This window comes from Neomonachus schauinslandi, chromosome 5 (genome assembly GCF_002201575.2).
Source record: "Neomonachus schauinslandi chromosome 5, ASM220157v2, whole genome shotgun sequence".
NCBI classification, from domain to species: Eukaryota; Metazoa; Chordata; class Mammalia; order Carnivora; family Phocidae; genus Neomonachus; species Neomonachus schauinslandi.
Window position 1 is genome coordinate 48,174,713 of NC_058407.1, and position 23,508 is coordinate 48,198,220.

General features: G+C 38.6%; 1 pseudogene; it reads left to right on the forward strand.

The window, feature by feature from the left end:
• Window positions 1-1,800: 1,800 nt before the first annotated feature.
• The window catches only part of LOC123324839, a 39,780-nt pseudogene continuing 18,072 nt past the window's right edge, over window positions 1,801-23,508 (forward strand).

A 23,508-nucleotide genomic window follows, 5' to 3' on the forward strand; every position in this document is an offset into this window, starting at 1 on the left:
AATACAGCGCATATCAGCCTTCATCCATCATGGATGCAGTGAGAGGGTTTATCCCTTTGTTGAATCTGGGGAATACTCTTTCAAAAAATCAGTGTGAGAGGGTATGGTATGCTAGCATAAGAGATGACACGTGGGGTGGGTGGAGCATTCAGGCTGGCTCTCAACCTATGCACCTAAATTAAAGGCAGTCGTGGGACACTCCTGCCCCCATACAAAGCACTTGGAATTGGCAAATTCTAGGGAAAAGATGGCTGAGTAGATAATGTGTTGGCATCTATAGAGGAACACATGCCAGCTACTTACAGTAATCAACCTGGTCCCTCAACTGTCAATTTGAAAATACACAAAAAAGTGCCAGTTATTTCAGGAAATCAGGAGTACATATAAAGACCAAGGTGATCAAACAGAAGAACCGACTCCATGGGCCAGAAAAGAACTTTATACATTTTAAATGAGTGTCCTCAGAACAATTTGAGAAGGTATTATGTTTATAAAATTTTCAAAGTTTACAAAATTGTATTTATAAAATTTAATAAATTTAAAAGCTAAAATTAAAAATAAAATCAAAGAAATGCCAGAAGAAAAGTTTGAGGAAATCTCTTATAACAGCAAAAAAAAAAAAAATGATGAAGAAGATGGAAAAGATTAAATAAAGTTAAAAAAAAACTTGAAGGGCAATCTAGGAAGTCCAACATAAATTTAATAGGACTTCCAGAGAAGTGAAAAGAGAAATTAGAGAGAAAGCAATCATCAGAGAGACAATATAAGAAAGTTGCCTATATCTGATCAATAATACGGCTTTGCATTAAAATAACCCACTGAGTTGCCAGCATTTTGAATTTTAGGAATTCTATATCCAGAAGCACATGAAATTCCAGGAAACCTGAGATAAAAGATAGGTTACATCAACTTCCAGCGATTTCAAAAAAAAGTCACTACAGAGGAATGAGAATCAGATTGGCACGAGACTGCTCACCAACTAGCAGACATGAAGTTCTGATAAATAATATTTAGGTATGGAATTATGTGCCCAATCAAACAATGAATGCAATGTGGAGACAGAGTAATTATATTCTGGAATATACTAGATTTCAGAAAATTTACTTCCTACACATCTTTTCTGAAGAACATTATTTGAGATGGACTCTGGCAAAGCGAAACAGAAATCCAGGAAAAAGGCAGGGATGGGATCCAATAAACTGGGGATTTAATCAAGAGTGCCATGAAAAAAATAAAATTCCAGAATCACAGTTGTATAGATAAATTAGTCCATATATGAACAGACAGTCATAGGCTATGAGAGAAAGACTTTGGGAAGAAAGTGAATTTTCTGTTAACAGTAAAATTAAGAAACTAGAGTAAAAAGAAAGATCATTAGAAACCCCAACACAAATCAAAATGTAATATGAAAAAAAAATCACTGCCTAATATGAAGAAAGTCAAACGGAGTAATTATAGAGCTGTAAGAAATGAGAACAAATTTGTGCATGATTCATCAAGCAGCTCATTTTTAGTGACATAGGGTTACATCTCTTTCTTTGGGTTCAATCCCATTATTTGTTGACTATGATAACTATAATATTTTGAACATGAATTGGAATCACTCTATGGACAAACCTCTGAAAAACTCACTTCTTGTATAGAACAGATTGTAAACATTATAAGCCTTGACGATGTGAAAGTAGAGTTATAGGTAACAGGTTGGATAGTGAAGTGAGGCAAGGCAAGTAAGTTATCTTATTTTACAAATGGGAGTCAAAAGTTGGGTCAAGAAATATCGATATTGTTACAAATAGGAGTATGACCATTAAAGAAGTAAAAATAAGTACTGCTAAGAAAAACTGGGAGGAAGAAGCAAAGGTAGGTAAACATCTTTATCTCTCATATAAAGGAGTCCAAACCCCTGTTTAAAGTCGGTAAATCAATGAGATAACTCAAAATAATGAGCATTTATTTAGAATTATAAAAAAACCAAAACAGAACAACTGAAAAACAGAAATAATTAAAATGGTTCTCTTTGGGGAGTGAAACTAGGTAGAAACTAGGGGGACAAGGAAGAGGTGACTTTAGTTTAGCTTCATGTTTTGTGTCTTTTGGTATTGTTGGATCTTTTACTTCCATATGAACATCATACTACTTTAAAGCACATTAAAAATTAGACTAGAAAATCGTTTCCGAGAAACTGAGTGAATTTAACGTTAATACACTACATTAGAAATTTTATAACATTCCTTTAGGTCAACACAGGGTGTTTATTCTAGTACGACAGATGATCTAATGCAGGTGTTGTGTGGAGGAGCCCGGTTAGCGTTTCGTGTAGGACGTACCTGGGGTTGTGGAGCTCTAATCCGGTACGTCTGTGTTATCCCCACGGGAGGAGAGCGGCGGAGTGGGAAGCTTGCGCACCGCCTGGCGCAGCGAGCTTCGCCTGGTCGCTCTCCGGCAGCTCGGCTCGGCGCCATCTTGCGAGCGCCTTTGCGGTCGTCGGATCTCGTGTCCCTCACAGTCTGGCAGCCGCGGCCTCTCCACTGCCACCCACAAATTTCTTCTCATTATTTTTAAAGGTAAGGCCCTATGTTTACCTCGGTATTTCTTTATTACAAATTTCACGTTGGAAAAATGGTATTGCTATTTTTATTAAGATTATTATTTCTCTTGGCGCTTTGGTTTCGAGGTGGCGTGGTCCTAAGTGATCTCTACCTCTGTCTTTCCACCATGAATACTGTTGTTTTTGGGGTGTGATTTGAGGTTTCTATGATATTACTTATATTGAATTATAATAGAAAAATCTGTATTTCTTTGTAAACGCTTTTTTATTATAAAAACTTTAACACACGTACAGAAGTAGGCGCAATAGTATATTGAACGCTTAATGAACTCGTTATCCTATTTCAACAATAATCAGCTCCTAGCCAATCTTGTTTCATTTACACAGTCTTTTATGTTCTCTCTCACAATATTCTGATGTAAATCCCAGAAACTTTTATCATTTTATTTGTAAATATGTATCTCTAAAATGTAAGGAGTCTTTCTGTAACATAACCATAATTCCATTATGATACCTGAAAAGATTAAAAGAATTTCTTCAAACATCCAGTCAATACCTGTACTTGTAATATGTGTATATATTTGACGTAAGTTAAAAGAAAATTATTGCCCTAGTATTAGAAAACAAAGTGTGTTTGAATTGAAACTTTAAGTTGTGACTCCTCTTCCACTTCCAAATTGAACTATTCTTTCTATTAAGTCCAACTCAGAAGGGCATCTTCTTACTCTGAAGATACTGGGCAAGAAACATTCTATCAAGACAGCAACTTATGCCAAGGGTGGCTCAGAGGCCGGTAGAGTCAGTAATAACTGTGGCTCCAGCGGCCAAACTTCCCAGAGACCCTGGGAGAGTGGAGGTGACCTTCCCAATGGCAGTTTGCTTAGCAGTTTTCACCACTCCAGACTTCTGTGATAACTTCCAATCTTCCAAAAAGGATGACCACCTTCAAGAATATTTGGATTTCTCTGCCAGGTAAAAAGCATCCTTGCTGCTCTCACTTTTTGTAAGAAACTTAGTTTTCAATTTTTCTCACATCACGTCACTGGTCTCATCATTTTCTCAATCCAAACAAAAAATAAAGACAAAACACCAGCCGGATGTGATGCCCCAATATTTCCTTGTTCTTCTTAGCACTTCAACACCCAGATGTTTTGTTTGTCGGATTGATTTTATTTTGACTCTAGTTTGAAGTAAGCAAATACATATAGATATATTTTCTCTCTCTCTCATATGCATAATATCTAACATCTATCATCTATCTATCATCTGTTTATCTGTTGGCAGAGTTCTGGTGTTAAATTACAGACGCATCATTTCCTAACCATGTAAGTTTGGGAAAGTTATCTAGTCTCCTCATTTGTCAAATGGGATAGGGTTGCTGGGAAGATTACACGAGTTAACGTGTAAAGTGTTTAGTACAGTGACTAAAAAGTATGTGCTCAAGGAAAGTTCCTAATATTATTAATGGCATTTTACTTGCCCAATAAATAATAGTGTACTGTAATAACTGCTTAAAACTTTTAAAGTTGTCAGTATTGATTTTTCTTCATGTTAAACTACCAATAATGCAGTAGTTTCGTGATTTACTTATTTTAGCTTCTATCAGTGGGTGCTGCCTGTGGTAATTACTACTGTGATGTTCTAATGATGCTTTCTTAATTTCCCTCATTCCTTCTATGTTTATTAATTGTTTATTAATTAAAATTCTTTTCAACAGAAGAGTTGTCCCTTCTCCCCCCATTCATTTACTAATTTAGTTATATATTAATATCAGTATAGATTCATGGACACTTAGTTTATTGTTTGGGTTATAATCCAATAGTATCATTTATTTTGTTATTGTTGTTCTAACTTTGGCCATTAGGAGCTATTTCAAGTTGTCTCCTGCTGTGCCCTTTCAGTATGTTTTGTTGTTGGTTTTTGTTTTGTTTTGCCACTTCCTTACTTTCTGGCAACACAAGATGCTCCAGTATCATTTACATTTCCTCTACCCTGGCACTGGAGTCAGCCAGGGAAATACCATCTTGAAGAATGATATTTAGAAACCAAAGTCTGGGTGCTAGGTATGCTAAGTATCACTGTTTCTAGTTTCTTTCAATGAATGGAAGTAGGAAATATAAGTAGGTACGCTTACTCATGCATGCACATACATATATATTTGTTTCTATCTCTCTGCATACATAAAGATAATACCGTGTTATATTGCAGCCTTGACACTTAGTTCTTTTTTTCTGCAACAGTGAGAAATCTTCCTTCCATTATCTGCAGTATGTTTGTGTTTTTGTTCACCTAATATACAAATAAAGTAGTTTTAGAATTAAAAATCTGTACTCTTGGATGAAACAAGTTTATCAATTAGAGTACAATGTTTAAATTCTTTTTGTTTTGAGTCTTAGGACAGTATCTAGCAGAACACTGTTTTCCAAAGTTACATCAGCAACTTTTTACTCCATCCTCCTTCATTGTGGTTATAGCATTAATTTGTAATATTCATGGTCAGCATTGCATCTTTCCCACATCCTCACTGATTGGTTTTAGTTTATGGAAGGCAAAACTTACTCAGTGATGTACAGTTCAGTGGATTTTTGCCAAATGCGTAGAGTTATATATCCTTCACCACATTTCCATTCTATTCTGTTAGCCCCCCAGTTCCCTGTGCTGTTCCTTTCTAGTCAACACCTCCTCTCGTACCTCAGTGCCTGGTGGCCACTGATTTGTTTCCCATCCCTGTAATTCCAGAGCATTATACAAATGGAATTATATGTAGACTTTTCATCCTGGCTTCTTTCACTTAGCAAAATGCATTTAAGATTTATTCATGTTGTTATGAACAGTTCATTGTTTTTTATTGCTAAATGGCATTTCATTGAATATGAAATGGCATGTACCACACAGTTTATCCATTCACCAGTAAAGAACCTCTGGGTTATTTCCAATTTTGGGTGCTTATGAATAAAGGTGGTATAAATATTTACATGCAGATTTTGTGGGAACATAAGTTTTAATTTTTCCTGAGTAGATACTTAAAAGTGGATTGTTGGATGATACGATTGGTGTATGTTTAAATTTTTTTAAAGATTTTATTTATTTACTTGAGGGAGAGAGTGAGCATGAGCAGGGAGGAAAGGCAGAGGGAGAAGCAGACTCCCTGCTGAGCAGGGATCCCAACTCAGGGCTCATCTGGGGACCCTGAGATCATGACCTGAGCTGAAGGCAGACGCTTAACTGACTGGGCCACCCAGGTGCTCCGGTGTCTGTGTAAATTTATAAGAAACTGGCTGTACTTTGCATTCTCATAAGCAATGTATGAAAGTTCCACAATGTACCATTTTGTCTTTTCTGTGAATACCCATTGGTCTTCATGGAGAAAGAGCCTTCCCGAGGGTGCACAGTTTTTCAACTTCTGGGACTCCCAGGGGTTTCACACTGTTTCACTACCCCTCATTTGACCTTCACCAGTTTGTCAATTATTCTGCTTCAACTCTTCTTCCATTTGAGAAAAAGAATATAAAAAATGAATACAAGAATGAAAAAGCACATGGAATAACAAACATCAAATTAAAAGTAGTGATTATCTCTGCTAGGAAGGAAGAAGTACAAGTGGAGATGGAAATAAAAAGCTTCATTGTATTGATAATGTTCCATTTCTTGAGTTGGGTGATGATATGATTATAATATTATCCTTAATACCCTTGGTAATGTTTAAAATCACATGAAATTAAATAATAAACAAATACAACAAAATAAAACTAAATTGTAAACCCAAAGTAGAAGCTAATTTAAAAAATAGTTTCATCAGATATTTTTCTCCCTTATGTATGTCTGTATTACTTTAATTTAAATATTAACATATTATTTTTGTACTTAGAAAACACAAATATGTTTTTTAAAAAGTATGAACCCTAGGCTTATTTTTGTAACCCTTGGGCTTCCCAGGTTTCACACATTTCAGTGACTTTGTTGATATGAGAGGTGTCATAAAAGCCTCCCTTGTTTATAAAAAGATCAGGGGAAATCAATTTTCACTATGATGAAGGGTTGAAATTGGGGCAGAGTTTGGGGCTAGACTGATATGGAAAATTTCCAGAATGTCACAAACCTTGGGTTTACTTGAATCGTCCCCTATGTGAAAGCAACATGTTTTGGAATCAGAGATACCACAAAGAGAAATCTGGTCTTCCTTTCTCACTGCATGAAGTTAAACTTTTCTTAACTTCCATTTCCTTAGCTTTTAAGTGGTAATAATAAAAACTCCCCTGTACAATTATTTTGAAGTTTATGGATATCTAACATGTGACCCAGTTGTGCCCCTTGCTCAAAGAGTTCCAACCATACCTGCCTTCTCTTTACTTCTCCAACGCCCAGCTATTTCTGCCTTAGGACCTTTACACAAACAGTTTTCTTGGCATGCAGTGTTCTTTCTCCTGATCCTACCATGGCTGCCTCCTTTTTACCATTTAGGTCTCAGTTTCCATGGCATTCCCTTGGAGGGATCTTGCCTGACTGTCCAGTCTAAATTAGCTTCCATGTCACTCTCTCTTAAACTTTGCATAGCACTTACTATTGTGGTATTTTCTCATTTATTCCAGTTCTTCATCATCTGTTGCCCACCCTACCCCATCTCGACCATCTTGCATTCAGAAGAACACCTAGCACAAAATAGTCAGTGAATATTTGTGGAAAGAAAGAATGAGTAAATAGTAGTCATTCTTTTGTTACTGAGAAGTTCTTAATATCGGTTGGTTCCTACAAGATGCCTTAAGATTGAGGAACAGAAGTTACTCCTTATTCTTTCCCTATCTGCATAAGTCCTACATTCTTTAAAAAATTGTTTTGATCGAAGTGTTTTTCTAAAGTAGTGTATAGAACATTGAGCTTTTTCAGGAGAAGAGACTTTGAATGTTGTAGTTTGAGGCAGGCAACCTAAGAGATGATCTTTCTAGACCCCAGGGGATAGGAACCAGAGAAGTCTCCTGCTCTCTTATAAATCAAAAGTGAAGGAGGAGAGGTAGAGGTAAATAGAAAACAAGCTAAGGAGCAGAATTTTTGTCATTGATTCAATATAGTAGGTAAGGGATTGGGAGAATCTGAAGAGGTCTTGAGGTTTCTGATTTAGGCCACTGGGTGGATGGTGGTGCTCTTTGGTAAGATAAGAGTACAGGAATGAGAAGAAAAGGAGAACCAAGGGCTGGAGAAGTAGGAAGAACCAGGTGTGGTTCTCCAGGATGTAGGTGGATATATCAAGTGCTCAGGGTCTGGACTGGACTGATAGATCTGGGATTTCTGGTGTTAGCTGAGCAGGGTGTTAGCTGAAGTGGGAGTAGCTGAGATCACTAGGTAGTGTGTGTAGAGAACAGGGAAAAGGACTGAACCTCCAGTTACAGGTAGCATTGAAGAACAGAAAGATAAGAGGGGATTAAAAAGAGGTGGCCAGGGTGTCAGGAGGAACAACAGAACAGCATCAGAGAAGCCGAAGGAAGAAAGTGAGGCGTGGTCAACAATGTCTGATGCTGAAAGGGGGCGGGTTCTAAGACTGGAAACAAGTCCACTGATTTGCCAATTTGTGGTCACTGGTGACTTCTGGCAGTCACAATTTGAGAGGTGTTGGGGCGGGGGTAGTGCAGAACTTAGATAGCAGTGGGCTGAACAGGGAAGTGAAAAAGAAGAGACAGATCTAGTTTGTCTGGTTCTTTAAGCTGTGGTAATCTGGAGCAGTCCGGTGGTAGTGCTGGGAAAGTGCCACTTTTTGGCAAGCAGATTACTTACATTGATGGCTCATTTTAAGCATGATCAACTTGGATCTTTCTCTCTCTTTTTAATCCTATGTAAGCCAGTGTCTTTCTGTCCTGAATGTGTATAATCGTTTTTTAAGAAACCTAAATGGAGATCTTTAACATCCAAAAGCACCTTGTTAGTTTAAGTCAAATTTTCTTAAACTCATTCTGAAACCTGGTTTCTTCACTATTGGCTTTATAGTCCTGCCTCGACCCTGCTTTTTGAGCTTCCCAGAATTCCCCTAAGGAACTGGAGGTGAAGGTGCTCCTGTTACTATAACTTTTAGGCATGGAAAACAAGAATGAGCTCAGTTTTATTCCAGGAAAACAAAATGAAACAAATTTTAACAAGTGTTACGTTTAGTTACTCAAGGAGAAAAATATACCCAGGAGTAGACAGAAACATTTTTATATATAGCTCAGCCAATTGCGTGAAGTTAGTGGTAGTGAATGTTGGTGGGACCTGGAACGCTGGTTACAGTGAGGCAGAATGTGGGCAGAAGATGCTTCCTCCGGGCTGCCTGGCAAGCTGTTCCTGTACCATTTTTGCCTTTTCGCAGACACAGGCTCAGTGTCTGTACCTGAAGAACCTAAACCCAGAGCTGGGGAGGTGTGGACCCCTGTACCCACGCCCCTTGGCCTCTGTGGCATGCTGCCAGTGCCTGGTAGCAGGAGTTTGGGAACCTGCAGCCTGTGCACAGCAGATGAATGGCCAACATGCTTGGGTGTATGCTGACTCATTTTAGAAGAACTGATTTGGAGAGCTGCTGGGGTGTGGGTGTTAGTGTACTGTGGTTGATTTTCCAGCATGCTACCAAAAAAGCAGTTGATGGAAGTGGCAAGTGATGAAGTCAAAGCACAGTTAGGGTACTGTTCGGAGTCTTACCTAGTAGTGCTTTCCTTTCTAAGACTGCCTTTTGGGATGCCCCAGTAATTAGCACCTGAATTCAGCAACATTTTAGAAATACTGAAATATGAATAGTAAAATTTTTGAGCACTTACCAGATGCCAGGCCTGTTTCTAAATGTTTCATGTGCATTAAATAATTTACTCCTTACAACCACCCTCTGAGGCAGATACAATTGTCAGGTCCATTTTGCAGTCAGAGCAGCTGAAGCTTGGGGATTAGAAGTAACTATCCTCAGGATACTAGGGAATCCATGGTGGAGCATGACATTGAAACCCAGGTCTGATTTAAGTCTACGTTCTTAACTATGAAATGCTAATGAGAGGTTAGTTTCATTTAAACAGAAACCAGGGGGCTGTGCTTAATATTCTGCAACTGCAATTTCTATATCTCTTCCTGATTTTTTGCTCATAACATATACACAAAAGAGAAGATGAGTGTTTGTCTATTTACTTTGAAAATGAACTCTAAATTATGATTAAATTAGGCACATGAAGAAGGGACTATAATCTTTTTACATATGATGAATAGATGAGTCCCTTTATTTTTTCAGGTGTTTAATTCCTGCTCAAGGATGTTCTGTAGGTCACCTCTTGCTCTGGAGGGAGAAGCAGGTGGGCTTCCTTGGGTGGGGCTGGGCCTTGCCTCTGGGGAGGCCCAGGGATTCCTTAAGACAAGAGTCTATCAGAGAATCCTGGTTCCATAGAGAGAGAATAGTTAACAAGAAGAGACAGCTGAGGGTGAGTGAATTACTCCAATGGCAAAATTTAGTATTTCAGATACGACATTTAATCGTCTGTAAAGTCTTTTGTTGATTCTGTCTGAGAGTTATGGGAATATTTTTTCCATGGGCCTACTGTCCTTATGCAATCTGAGGTGGGGGAGCAGTTAGGGGCAGAGGGCTTTTACCCACATGTCTGAGGCATCAGTATGATTCTAAAATAGAGACTTTTTATAAATTAAACAAAATTTTTTAACTGCTTAAATTATTAAAGTGTAATGGCTACCTTCTTTTTGGACCAAATGCTAGAAATTAGCGCCCCCCTGCCTAAATTGTTCTCCCACTACACTGAGAACTCTCTGAGGAGTAGTCTTGCTCCCCACCTACCTCTTCTAGGTCCCTGGTCCTTCCCTCTCCAATCACCAACACGTAGGGCTGGGCTGCTCTGGTCACCCTGTCATCTCTTGGGGGCCATCTTCACACTCTCCCCTTGACCCCTGCTCTCCCAGTTGCCAGCCTGTATGAACTGTGGGGCAGGCCCTTCCATAATTCCCTGTAACACAACTGAGACCAAACACATAAGTAGTACAATTTAAATAACCACTTTTCTAACTGTGGCTTTTCTTAGAGCCCTCAAAATTGCTTAGCTTCCAGTTGGCCACCACCTAGCAGAGACCAGTTCCTCCCCATCACCCCACCTATAGGAAGGTCCCAAGTAATGGAAACCCTACAAAATTCCCCTAGGCCCCAGAGACAAGAAGCAGAGTTTCCCACATTCTGTGTAAAGCCACCATGTTGATTATACTCTCTATACTGGAGTTAACATCTCTCCACAGTGAGTATCCAACTGGGAATATCCATTTCTTTAAAGGAAAAACCTACCCCTATTTGGTGTAGGTTTAACCTTCAGCTCCCCCAAATCATCAGAACACCTGAATCACACATTAGTGCTTCCCAGCTTCTGGGCTTTTCCTTTTTTTTAAGATTTTATTTATTTATTTGACAGAGAGAGAGACAGCGAGAGAGGGAACACAAGCAGGGGGAGGGGAGAGGGAGAAACAGGCTTCACCCGGAGCAGGGAGCCCGACGCGGGGCTCGATCCCAGGACCCTGGGATCACGACTTGAGCCGAAGGCAGATGCTTAACGTCTGAGCCACCCAGGTGTCCCTGGGCTTTTCTTAAATAAAGTTTCAATAGGTCTCTGCCCACTACCCTGGGTCACAGGGTCCCAAACCCCACCAGTGTCCTTTTCATGATCTTTCCTTCAGCAGGACAGAAAGGAGGTTCAAGCACACACTTCCTCATGTAGGTATCTTCCTCTCAATATCCTAGCTCCTACAAAGAACTCAAACATCATCACATCCCATTCTGCAAGGAGGCCCAAATAGGATATAGGTTTAATAGGACAGACAGCATGCTTACTGAGAAGGAAACATTTCTCTCTCTGAAACATAATTTGTAGGAATAAGGATTTGTTAAAAACACTCCCAGGTGACATTATATGGTACAGTGTCTCATTTTGAATGGTGACCAGCACACAGAGGTACTCAGTAAATATGGAGTGAATAAAGGTAGTGTTGACATTAGGGATGTTTCAGTGCTTTTGGGTCTTCCCCAAGCAAGGTGGGTGGATGTGTGCTTCCTATCTGTGTAACAGCAGAGCCTCTCTCAAATATTTTTTTTTCTTTTGCTTTTCTCAGAACATAGAGACTGACACAAAAATGAATTCAAATTTCTAGTCTAGAAGACAGAAGTTTGCTAATTTTAAAATGGTTATTTCCCCCATTTATTTCAGAATCAGCATTTACTAATATTTTTGTTATTTTAATGTAGTTGAAGTGGAAAGAATACCAGATGTAGAATTGTTTGACCTGGATTTGGATCCTGGTTCTGTACTTCATTAGCTTTGTGATGTGGGACAAATTATAACCTCCCTGAAGTTCAGCCTCTTCATCTTAAAATGGAAATTGTTATATCATGAAAACTAAATAATAATATGATATTATTTGGGAAGAATAAAGTGCTATACATATGTAAATTAGAGTATTGTTGTTATTGTTGTAATTACTCAAGCTTTCACTCATTTCAGGGCTTCCAGCTTCATCATATTTTGAGACAAATTGCTCCAAGAAGAATGTAATGGAAGGCTAAACGTTTCTATTTCCTTTTTTTAGCTTCTGTGTCTTGTTATTCGTTTTTTTTCCTCAAAGATTTTATTTATTTATTTGTCAAAGAGAGAGAGAGCGCGAGAGCAAGTGCGCACAAGCAGGGGGAGCGGCAGGCAGTGGGAGAAGCAGGCTCCCCGCTGAGCAGGGAGCCTGATGTGGGACTCAATCCCAGGACCCTGGGACCATGACCTGAGCTGAAGGCAGAGTGTCTTACCATTCTTTATCCCAAAGACATTAGCAAAGCTAGTTGATATTCCTTTTCCTCAATTGAACAACTATTTATTGAGCAGTTACTATAGACTAGATGCTAATCTAGGTGTTGGGGGAAAATATGAAGATAATATATAAATTGTTCCTGACCTTGTGGGGTTGTAATCTATCGGGGAAGGCAGATTTTTGACCATGTAATTCGATAATTAACTAAGTGCAATTGAGCTGGTGTTCTGAAAGAAAAGAATTGAGACCAGTGTCCTCTGGTGGCTAGTCTGACCAGGCATCTCCTGCAATGGCTCCCTCATTTCTGGCCTTGCCAGTGCGTTCTATAGCAGGACTTGGGAGTCTTTGGTCACATCAGCTCCTTGCATCAGAGGATCTCAGGACCTCCTCCCAGGGCCAGTTAGCTCCCATCGAGTTCATCTCCATTTAAAATGGCTTCTGGGTTCTTTGCAACTTGGACAACTACATGTTTCCTATGCTGCTCAAGGTTAACTTGTTTCTGGACCTTCAGCAATAGCTATGTGTCTGCAAAAAGTTTTAAGGGAACTTGCTCAAAGCCCTCCTCAGTTGCACTGGGGATATCTGCCAGTGCAATCCTCTATAGTGTCTTGGGATTAGGGATCAGGTTTTTGACGTCTTTCTCTGCTCAGGGTGGGCCATCAGACTCCCAGAGGTCAGGAGTATAGAGCCTAGGGCTTACCCCTCAGACTGTAATATGATCCAGGCTTATGAAATGTTCTGTTGACTGACATGTAGAAATATATTCATACCAGTTAGGGATGATGTGGGTTTATTGGAGAGAGTGCTGGATTAGTTATCAGCAGACTGACCTTATCACCAATCAGCTCTGTGACCTGGAGTAAGACTTCAGTTCTGTGGTTCTCAAGTGTGACACCTGTAAAATGAATATATTCATCACTTAACTGATCTTTATTAAATTGGACTAGACATTTATATATACACATATTTTTTGTAATCTAAATTATTTGGACCTTGGATATTTTTATCCTTAGAATATATATTATTTAGTGACTGGAAGAACAAAATGACATATGTGCCTCATGGTGCATGTTATAGATTGAATATTTATGTCCCCCCTTCAAATTCATATGTTGAAGCTCTTACCCCCAACGTGATGGTATTTGAAGATGAGATCTTGGGGAGATAATTAGGGTTGGATGAGGTCATGAGGATAGACCCTGGTCTGATGGTTTTAGTGCTCTTATAAGAAGAAATACCAGGGATCTCTCTCTCTCTCTCTGCATGCACAAAGAAGTCATGTGAGCACATGGCAAATGGCTCTCACTTACAAACTAAGAGAAAAGGACTCAGAATGAAGCCAGCCTTGCTAGCACCTTGATCTTGGACTCCCCGGCCTTCAGAAGTGGAGAAATAAATTTCTGTTGTTTAAGCCTTCCAGGACTGTGATAGCAGCCCAAGTAGACTAATACAGTGTATAACAACATCTGCAAACATTTATTATAAAATAACTAACCAGACGATCATAAAATAATTTTTTTCTCATTCAAAGTTATGCAACATCATGATAGAGTCATAAATATCTTTCAAATATTCTAACCCTGCTTTCTCTTTCAAGAATTCACAGTGACATCAACCTCCAGGGTGGAAATGCTGAATTCTGCTTAACAGAATCTAATTAATAAAATGGTAACATAATCATCAATGCATTTTGTAAGTTTTAACACTGGCATATTTTTTTCACTATTCTGCTTTCCACTTTTTAAAATCATGGTGGGGGGGCGCCTGGGTGGCTCAGTCGTTAAGCGTCTGCCTTCGGCTCAGGTCATGATCCCAGGGTCCTGGGATCGAGCCCCGCATCGGGCTCCCTGCTCAGCTGGGAGTCTTCTTCTCCCTCTCCCTCTCCCCCTGCTTGTGTTCCCTCCTTCGCTGTGTCTCTCTCTGTCAAATAAATAAATAAAAAAAATAAAAAAATAAAAAAAAAATCATGGTGGGGATCATGAATGCCATTCACAAGCAAAATTTTATAGTTCCTTTTAAAATGTCAGGGAAGAAAAAAATTTACCCTTTGATCTCCTGTATTCTTTTCTTTCTTTGGCCTAGTAAGTTTCATTTTAGCAAGGGAGAAGCAGTAGAAGAGAAGATGTCTAATAAAACTTTTGGAGCTCCAGAGAAGGATGAAAAAGACTATGAATCCAATTGCATGGGCTTCTCAAATTAGACCAGAGGTAAAATGATGTGCTTTGAGTTTGTTGTTGCATAAAAAAAGAGTTTTCGGATTTACATTGAATATTTGTTGGGAATGTAGCTAAAATAATTCATGTAAACTATCGTTTTTTATTAATGAATGGCTAGGCTATTCAGAGAGAAAGATGAATGAAAACATAAATGCATAGATGCAGTGATAACATAATATATTGTTTTCTTTACTTTCCTACCCCGTGATTTGCATTTTCTTCAGTTATGAGTTTGGCTTTATACATACTTCTTTTTCTTTTCTAAGTCTTGATTTGTGATGTAAATATCAACCTTATATTAACAAAGGAACATTTTTCTCCGTTTTTTTTTTTTAATTTTTCTCAGTTTTATTTTAAGATTTTTATTGCCTGGATTTTTTGTTTATCAAGGAAGAAAATGGGAACTTTAAGGCCTTGCTGCTGATAAGAGTTAATTTTTGGGGCGCCTGGGTGGCTCAGTTGGTTAAGCGACTGCCTTTGGCTCAGGTCATGATCCTGGAGTCCCGGGATCGAGTCCTGCATCGGGCTCCCTGCTCGGCAGGGAGTCTGCTTCTCCCTCTGACCCTCCCCCCTCTCATGTGCTCTCTCTCTCATTCTCTCTGTCTCAAATAAATAAATAAAATCTTAAAAAAAAAAAAAAGTTAATTTTTGGATATGTAAGTTAGTTAAATGGCTAGTGGTGGGAGCCAGCTTATTTCAGATAATCATAGATTCTGAAACTATACATGATATTTTTATAGACATGGCTATTTTCTCCCCAAGAATTGAATTTAAACTGCGAACATAATTCTAATCTCATATCAGGTGATCAAGTACAGGGGAAGAACTGTTCCAGTGTTTGCTTTCTGAGTCAAAAAAATCAAACAGCAGAAAACTTCCCACCTATTCTAATTTATCACAGTTCTTACTGCTTTTTTATAACAAGGCCTTATCACCCATACCTTATTTATGTTTTCATTTTTAAACAAATCTAAAGTTATATATTTGGGGTGGTTTTCAATGTGGAAACATCTTAATCTCTTTTCTTTCTGAGAGCTCTGGGCAGATCAGCCCACTTACAATGTAGCATCAGTTATGTTTAACAAAGGAAATATTTTCTCACTTTTTTTGTGAGACTTTTATAAATGTTTTTGCCCATATCAGCATCTAACTTCTTTTTTATTATGATCTAAATTCTTTCTCTCTCTCTTTTTATTCTTTTTTTTTTTCAGTTTCCTCTAATTACACCTTTAGGTGACATATCTCATCAAATACATGAGCGTTGAGCTGATTTGCCAGAAGAGAGAGGTTGCATTTCATTCAGAGCCACATATATCAAAAGGAAGCTCAAGCTTTGACTATCTGGATGTTATGTAGCTTTTGAAAAGATTTCAAATCCTTACAATTCCAGTATTTTCCCCTTTCACCCCATTCAGTTGACTTGATTTCTCCTTTTCTATTCTCCACCTTCTTTTTCATCAACTTTCTTCTCTCCTTTAGTTGCCTCTTTGCATCGGAAGCAATCTGTTAAGAAATCCCTACTACTTTCCCTGAGGTAGGACCCTGAAGTGAAGGTTGGGTTAGCTTCTGAAGCCAGCTGCAATCTACTCATGCTCATTTTGATCTGAGTGGGAGCTTTGGACTGTCATTGGAGCTGGTATTCAGACATTTAATAAATATTTATATGCCAGTATATAATAAATTCTATATGCCAGGTATACAGTGGGAACCAGACAAATTCTCATATCCTCTTGGGCCTGTGTTCTGATGAGGGAGCCAGATAATAAATAAGTGTGTAAATGGGTACTGTAAAGGGAGGTAGCTGGGAGGAACAATCAAGTAGGATTGGTTATTGGAGAAACAGAGTCTACCTGAGAAGATGACCTTTGAGGCTGAATGACTGGGAAGGAATCATTCATAATGTGTGTGTGTGGTGGGGGAGTGTTCTGAATGAGAACAGCAAATGCAAGGTCTCTGAGAAAGGGTGAGCCACGAGTGTTTGAGAACCAGCTCTGAGGCCAGTGTTACAGGGGAGGGGGAACACTGTAGCTGAGAAAATAAGCAGACTTAGAGAAATAAAAAACAAGAAACATTATGTTGCTTAGAGAAATAAAAACAAGAAACATTATGTTTACAACATAATTCATTTGGGACAAAATAGGCAAGAATGCTACCGGATATTCAAAAAGGGAAGCATCCTGTGGCCCGGGCATCAGTGAGGAAGGCTTCCTGGCAGAGGATGGCCTTGAGCTGTTCTCCTTCATTCATTTACTGATTTTGTGTTTGTTGAGTGCCAAATAGGTTCCAGGCTCTGTGGTAGGTAGTAGAGATACACTGATGTGCAAAACAGACCAAACATTTTGTCCATGAACTTTTACTACCTAGTAGGGGGAGAGAGGTAAAGCAAATAATTACACAAGTAAATATATAATTACACACTGTGAAGAATGCTGCAGAAGTACAATGTAGCACATGTACAGGAAGAGTCTAGACCTAATATAGCCTGGAGCATGGAGGATCATGGGAAGGTAATGCTCAGAGAATGACCACATGACTTTGAGCTGGCCAGGCAGGGGTGTGCAAGAGCTGTCTGGGTATTGGCAACAGACAGTGGGGAGGCCTAGGTGGAATGAGTCAGAAAACTGAAATGCAGTAGTGTGGCTGAGCACAGCAAGGGGAGGTGGGGTTGGACTTCCCCAAATGCGCCTACACCAGATCATGTGGAGTTTTGGATTTTAAATTTTATTCTAAAAACAGTGGGAAGCAATGAAAACAAGGGAGTATCATAATCAGATTGGTGGTTTGAGATGCTCATGTTCCAGGCTCTATAGGAAAAAGTATTGGAAGAGGTCAGAAGAGGAAGTGGGGAACTAATTGAGAGGTCATTGCAAGAGTCCAAGTTTAGGATGAAGCTGGCTTAGTCTAGAGTGGTGACAGTGGAGATCAAGAGGAAGAGGAGGTTTGTTTTTGAAATATTTTCATAAGGCAAATCTCAGGTGACAAGCAGAATTTTCATTTATGTGGTGAAAAAATTAGAAATACAAAGAAAACAAAGCCCCCAATTTATACATTCTAACAGTGAAGTGTACTTCAGCCAGAAATCCAGGCATTGTCACTGCAGATTTTGCATGTCAGCAATAATTGTTTTATTTTTGTGAAGTCTTTGGGAGTTTGATTTGCTGCTTTCATACAAATTGGAAGATAGCAATGCACTTATTTTTTTCAACAAATAGAACTCCTACCATGTGCTAAGAACAGTTACAAGTGCTGGGAACACGGGTGAGTGAATAGGTCAGATCTCTTTTTTTGAAGAGCTTGTATTCTGGTAAAACTTACCTTTCTGTGTATCCTTTTAAGAAATATATATTTTGACCAAAAGAAAATGAGAGTGATATGTTTCTTAAATACCTTAGTTTGATATAGGAAGGTATAAAATAATTTTTGAATTCCTATGAGATGGACTCCAAACTTCTGTTAAAAAATTTTTAAAAAGTTGGGGCACCTGGGTGACTCAGTTGATTAAGTGTCTGCCTTCGGCTCAGGTCATGATCTCGGGGTCTTGGGATTGAGCCCTGTGTCGGGCTCCCTGCTCAGTCGGAAGTCTCCTTCTCCCTCTTCCTCTGCCCCTCCCCACCCCCCCACCCCGCTTGTGCTTGCTCGCTCGCTCTCTGTCTCAAATGGATAAATAAAATCTTAAAAATTTTTTTTTAATTTAAAAAGTAAATAAATTAATATGCAAATAACTTACTGGGAAAGTATTTTCCACAAAACTAATGAAGAAACTATATTACCGTAGAAAGATCTTGCGTAAATCATTAAATAAAGTAGAATCTCCCAACAGAAAAGCTGACTAAAGATAAAAAAATACAGTTAAAATAAGTAATACAAATAGCTTCCAAATAGAAAAAATTGACCTTAGTAGTAATAAAAGAAATGCAAGTTAAATCAACTAGGTGGTATTTTCTCCTTTAATACTAGCAAAGATTTCTCCTTTCTGAATCATGATGCTAAGTGGTAGGTGGGAGTGGCTGAACCAGTGTGATTTGGGGTAACTTTTCTGGAAAGCAGTTTGGCAATATGCATGGTAGGCTTAAAGTGTTAAGTCCTTTTTCTTAATTCTACTTTTAGGTATATAACCTAAAATAGTTAACAATATAGATAAAGCTTTCTATAAATATAAGTGGGTAAAGCATTCAAGGTAGAGCACAGTTATTGAACTTGGGAGGTCAGAAAATTGACTTTGTGATCTGAATTGTAATTAGGCTTTTAAGAACTTCTGGAGATTTCATTTTGATCAACTGTGAATGGATTGAACAGCCTCAGGAAAGAGCTACACCGTCCAAGTTGGAATCTCCATTTCCTGGTTGGGTGAAGTTGTTATACTGATTTAGTCTCAAAATAGGGCTGTAGAACTTAGGGCTTCCTTACTCTCCTGCCTTCAAAGAGCTGCACCAAGCTTCTTTTAGTCAGTGATTGGGTCAGAGCCTAAACATACCTACTAGAAGCTCTCTGCTGCCATCTCCAGTCCTCTCCTCTCTCTCGGTCCTACCTTCCACCTCCATTCCAGATTTTAGAACCCCAACACACACACACACACACACACACACACACACGGGGGGTGGGGGAGTGGTGGTAGAAATAAAACAGTGGATTTCGAATCAATAATAATTGGTAATGCTTGTATAGTGTCTATGTCAGCACTGTGTATACTATGTATATTATACATACATAATATTTACACATTTGCATGTATTAACTAATCCAGTCCTAACAATAGCAAAATAATAGTATCATGAGGTAGAAGCTGTTATGATCCCCATTTCACAGATGAGGAAACTGAGGCCCAGTGACTTAACCAAAGTCATACAGCTAGTGTGTGGCAGAGCTGGGATTTTTAGGTAGCAATCTGGGTCCAGAATCCTGCATTTTTAAATGCCTCTTAAACCAAATGACTAAAGTTCATGTCCTGACTCTCCCACTTAAGCAGCTAGCAATTAGGAAAGGCACCAAACATCTCAGAGCCTGGTTACCTACTGTGAAAAGGGTATCTGTTAACACCAGTTGCTCTGATGTGTTGGGATGAGATGAGGTGTATGAAGTTCCTAACATGTAATAAGTATTCAAGTACTTAGGACATTATCATTCATAAGTACTTTATAAGTTTATGCAATTTCATACATTGAATTTGCCTTAATATTTAACTACCATTTGAAAATGGATTGCAAAGACAAAATTCCACCCTCCTGAAACTTTTTTGGGCCCATTTCCTGTGTTGCAGCATTTGATAGTTATGTAGCTCACCAAAGAGTTCTGATCCCCGCCTCATCATCAAGTTGGCTGGACCATCTGTATGATTTGGATGCCTAGACTCTAGACAAGGTCTCTGCCAGCTGTGGAGTCCACAGCAGTAGTTTGACAAAAACTGTCGGCAGTTCCCTTTCGCTCTAGTGAAGTGTTAGCTAAGGTTGGGTAGAAAAGAACTCACCAGTATGCTCTATACTGTGGGTCTCTAAATGCAGAATTTAGAAATGGGCTTGCCTAACTGTCTGATCCCATGAGCTGGCTTCTAAGGAATGGCTGTGGTACAGAATTTTATGTCAGTCATAAGAATGCAGTTATAAGCACATTTTAATTTACTTTCTCACTTACGTGGTCACTGTTTGCTCATTTTGATCCTGCAGAGTAAGGGTTCTAAGAAAAAGAGAATAGGTTCCTTATATACCCCCAGAGTAGAAGTGGAAATGAAAACGTTTTTCTTGAGTAAGTCTATCTGTACAATGTTTAACAAGTTTCTGTGTATCTTCATGTATCTGCTTGTTTTCTTTAGTTTCTTTCTTCTTTTTTTAAAGGTATGAATTAACTGTATTTAACCCCTTCCCCAGTCTCCCACTTCTTGTGTTTTAGGGCTGTGTCGATCTGAGTACATTTGGAACCAGCTGCACATTTGGCTTTACTGTTGGCTGAGATTTTGAACCAGTTACTTATCTCTTTGAGCCTTATCTATACATTGAAAATAATAATGCCTATCTCATGGGTTTGGCAAAAGGATTAACGGGATATGTATAATGTATTTTGCAAAATGATTAATTTTTAGTAGGTAATTTACAGGGCTGGGAGCATAGCATATAAAAGAGGAAACATATGTAGGGACAAAAAACAGACTAGAACAAAGGAAAGGAGGAGAAAATATAGGAAATAACCAAATAGTAAATAGAGGAGAAACAGATTTTATTATGGAAAGAAGATACAAGGTCAAAATAAGATCTTGTCATTTGCCACACACTGCATAGTCAGAAGTAGAAACTAGATTACTACCACACCTGAGACCAAAATCACAGTCTTTTCTTTTTACATACATCAAATATCTCAGATATTTCCTCCTTCCAGGAATCTTGCCTTGATGTCATCATGGGAGGAAAACCCTTAAGAAAGTTGGATAGAAGAGTAGAGACCTTTGATACTTATCAGGTGAGAAGAAGGTAGACATGTTAGTCAATTTTAGAAGGCCATTTCAGTTTAGTATTTAAAGAGGTTATAGTGTTTGTCCAGTAAGGATCTATCTTTGTTAGGAACTAATCTTCTTTCTTTAATTATTGTCATACAGTGTCTTTTTAAAAAAAACTTTTATTACGTTAATCACCATCATCAGTTTTCGATGTAGTGTTCCATGATTCACTGTCTGCGCACAACACCCAGTGCTCCATGCAGAGCGTGCCCTCCCCAATACCCCCCACCAGGTTAACCCATCCTCCCACCCCCCTCCCCTCTAGAACCCTCAGTTTGTTTTTCAGAGTCCATCGTCTCTCATGGTTCGTCTCCCTCTCCGATTTCCCCCTCTTCATTCTTCCCCTCCTGCTATCTTCTTCTTCTTCTTCTTCTTTTTTTTTTTTTTAACATATATTGTGTTATTTGTTTCAGAGGTACAGATCTGTGATTCAACAGTCTTGCACAATTCACAGCGCTGTGAATTGTCATACAGTGTCTTATTATTATGAAGGGGTGTATTTCTTCATCATAGTGAAATAGATGGGCAGGTACTACTTTACAAAAGTACTGGGGGCGCCTGGGTGGCTCAGTTGGTTAAGCAACTGCCTTCAGCTCAGGTCATGATCCTGGAGTCCCGGGATCGAGTCCCGCATCGGGCTCCCTGCTCGGCAGGGAGTCTGCTCCTCCCTCTCATGCTCTCTGTCTCTCATTCTCTCTGTCTCAAATAAATAAATAAAATCTTTAAAAAAAAAAACAAAAAACAAACAAACAAAAAAAAAAAGTACTGGGAAAAAAAAAAAAGACAATATTCGCTCTCTATCCACCATGTACTCATTGGGTACCTGTTCAGATACTGTGGATACACAGATGAATGAAATACGGCTCTTGACATGGGAAGCTATTTAAGTTAATTTAATAATGGTTCTTATCACCCATTCCCAAATTTGATGGCTTAAAACAATAACAACTATTATCATTTTTTGTAGTTCTATAGGTGACCTGGTAGTTCTTCTCCTGATCTTTGTTGATGTCTCTTATGTGTTTATGGTGGCTGTGACTGGAGTCATCCGGAGGCTTATTTGGGATGCTGGGATGAATGGGCTTTTCTCCTTTTTCATATAATCTCAAGGCTTCTTCCTCTTCACATGGATCTGTTCAGTGTCCATCTATCAGGTAACTGATCTTAATATGTGTTGGCAAAAATCAGTATTCAAGGGGGGGATGTAGAAGCTGCCAGTCCTTTTTGAAGCTAAGTCCAGTATTGATACAAAATCTTTTCCACTGCATTCTTTTGTTACTGTGAATCAGAAGGAGAGGTATATTGGGAAATTGACTCTCCCAAAAAACAAAAAACTTCCATTAATTTGTAACATTTGCTAATTTTCTTAGTGTAAATAATTCCACCTTGGCTGATTTCAAGCCAGGGTAACATCGGTGAACACAGAATTAGGAAGAGACGAGCACAGTTGATTCTTTTTTTTTTCTTTTTTCAATCTTTATTTATTTAAATTTTTTTAAAATTTAAATTCAAATAGCCAAGGTATAGTACATGTTTGGCACGGGGTGTTATATTGAACTAATGAATCACTGAGCACACTTGATTCTTGAGAGTTCACGCAGGCTGGCTACAGCATATCACTGGTATATACCAACCAAGGCTCATTGTGGGAGAGAACTGCACAAAGATAAGAACACCAGAATTTGAGGTTCATTAAGGGCCATGTTGGGATACCTCCATAGAAGCAAATAGTCTAATGGGAAGGACGATTCATAAAAAGATAATTACATTATTAGTGTTCAGAAGGATATAGTAAAAGGGCATATTAAATGTACAATTAGGAACACAGAGAAAATAAATGTCTGTGCCAGGGTATGTCAGTGAAGATCCATTCACAGTAGAGGTGATGATTAAGCTAAGTCTTGAAGAAAAAGTAGGAAGGAGTTCACCAAACAAAAAAGAAGATATCCAGTTAAAAGGGACATCTACAAGTCTAAGAATTGTTACTGTAAAATTACTTAATGAATGGCAAAATGTTTTCTTTTTCATGTTATTATAGTGAGTACGTCTTGGCTATTGAAGTATTCCATCCCATTGTTCATATTCACCAAACCCTAACATTTTGATGTCTAAATTATGTCTCCTCCCAAATTTTCATATGTAAAAGTTGCACAAAATTCTTTGTCAGACCATGTGGCTCAACTTTTGAAAAGAAATTTGGTTCCTATCAGTAGAAGTTCCTTAGAGGGCAGAAACAGAAAGAAAGGCTAAAATGTCTTAGTGGTTAGATTATGAAGGTTCTTGAATACAGTTTAGTAAGTCTGGAATTTATCCTGTAGGAAATGAGAATCCCTCAATTTCCAAAAAAGTGGTTGCTTGAATGTATTCATTTTCTGTGGCTACTGTAAAAAATTTTGATATAAATTTTTTAAAGATTTTATTTTAAAGTAATGTCTACACCCAGTGTGGGGTTTGAACTTACAACCCCAAGATTG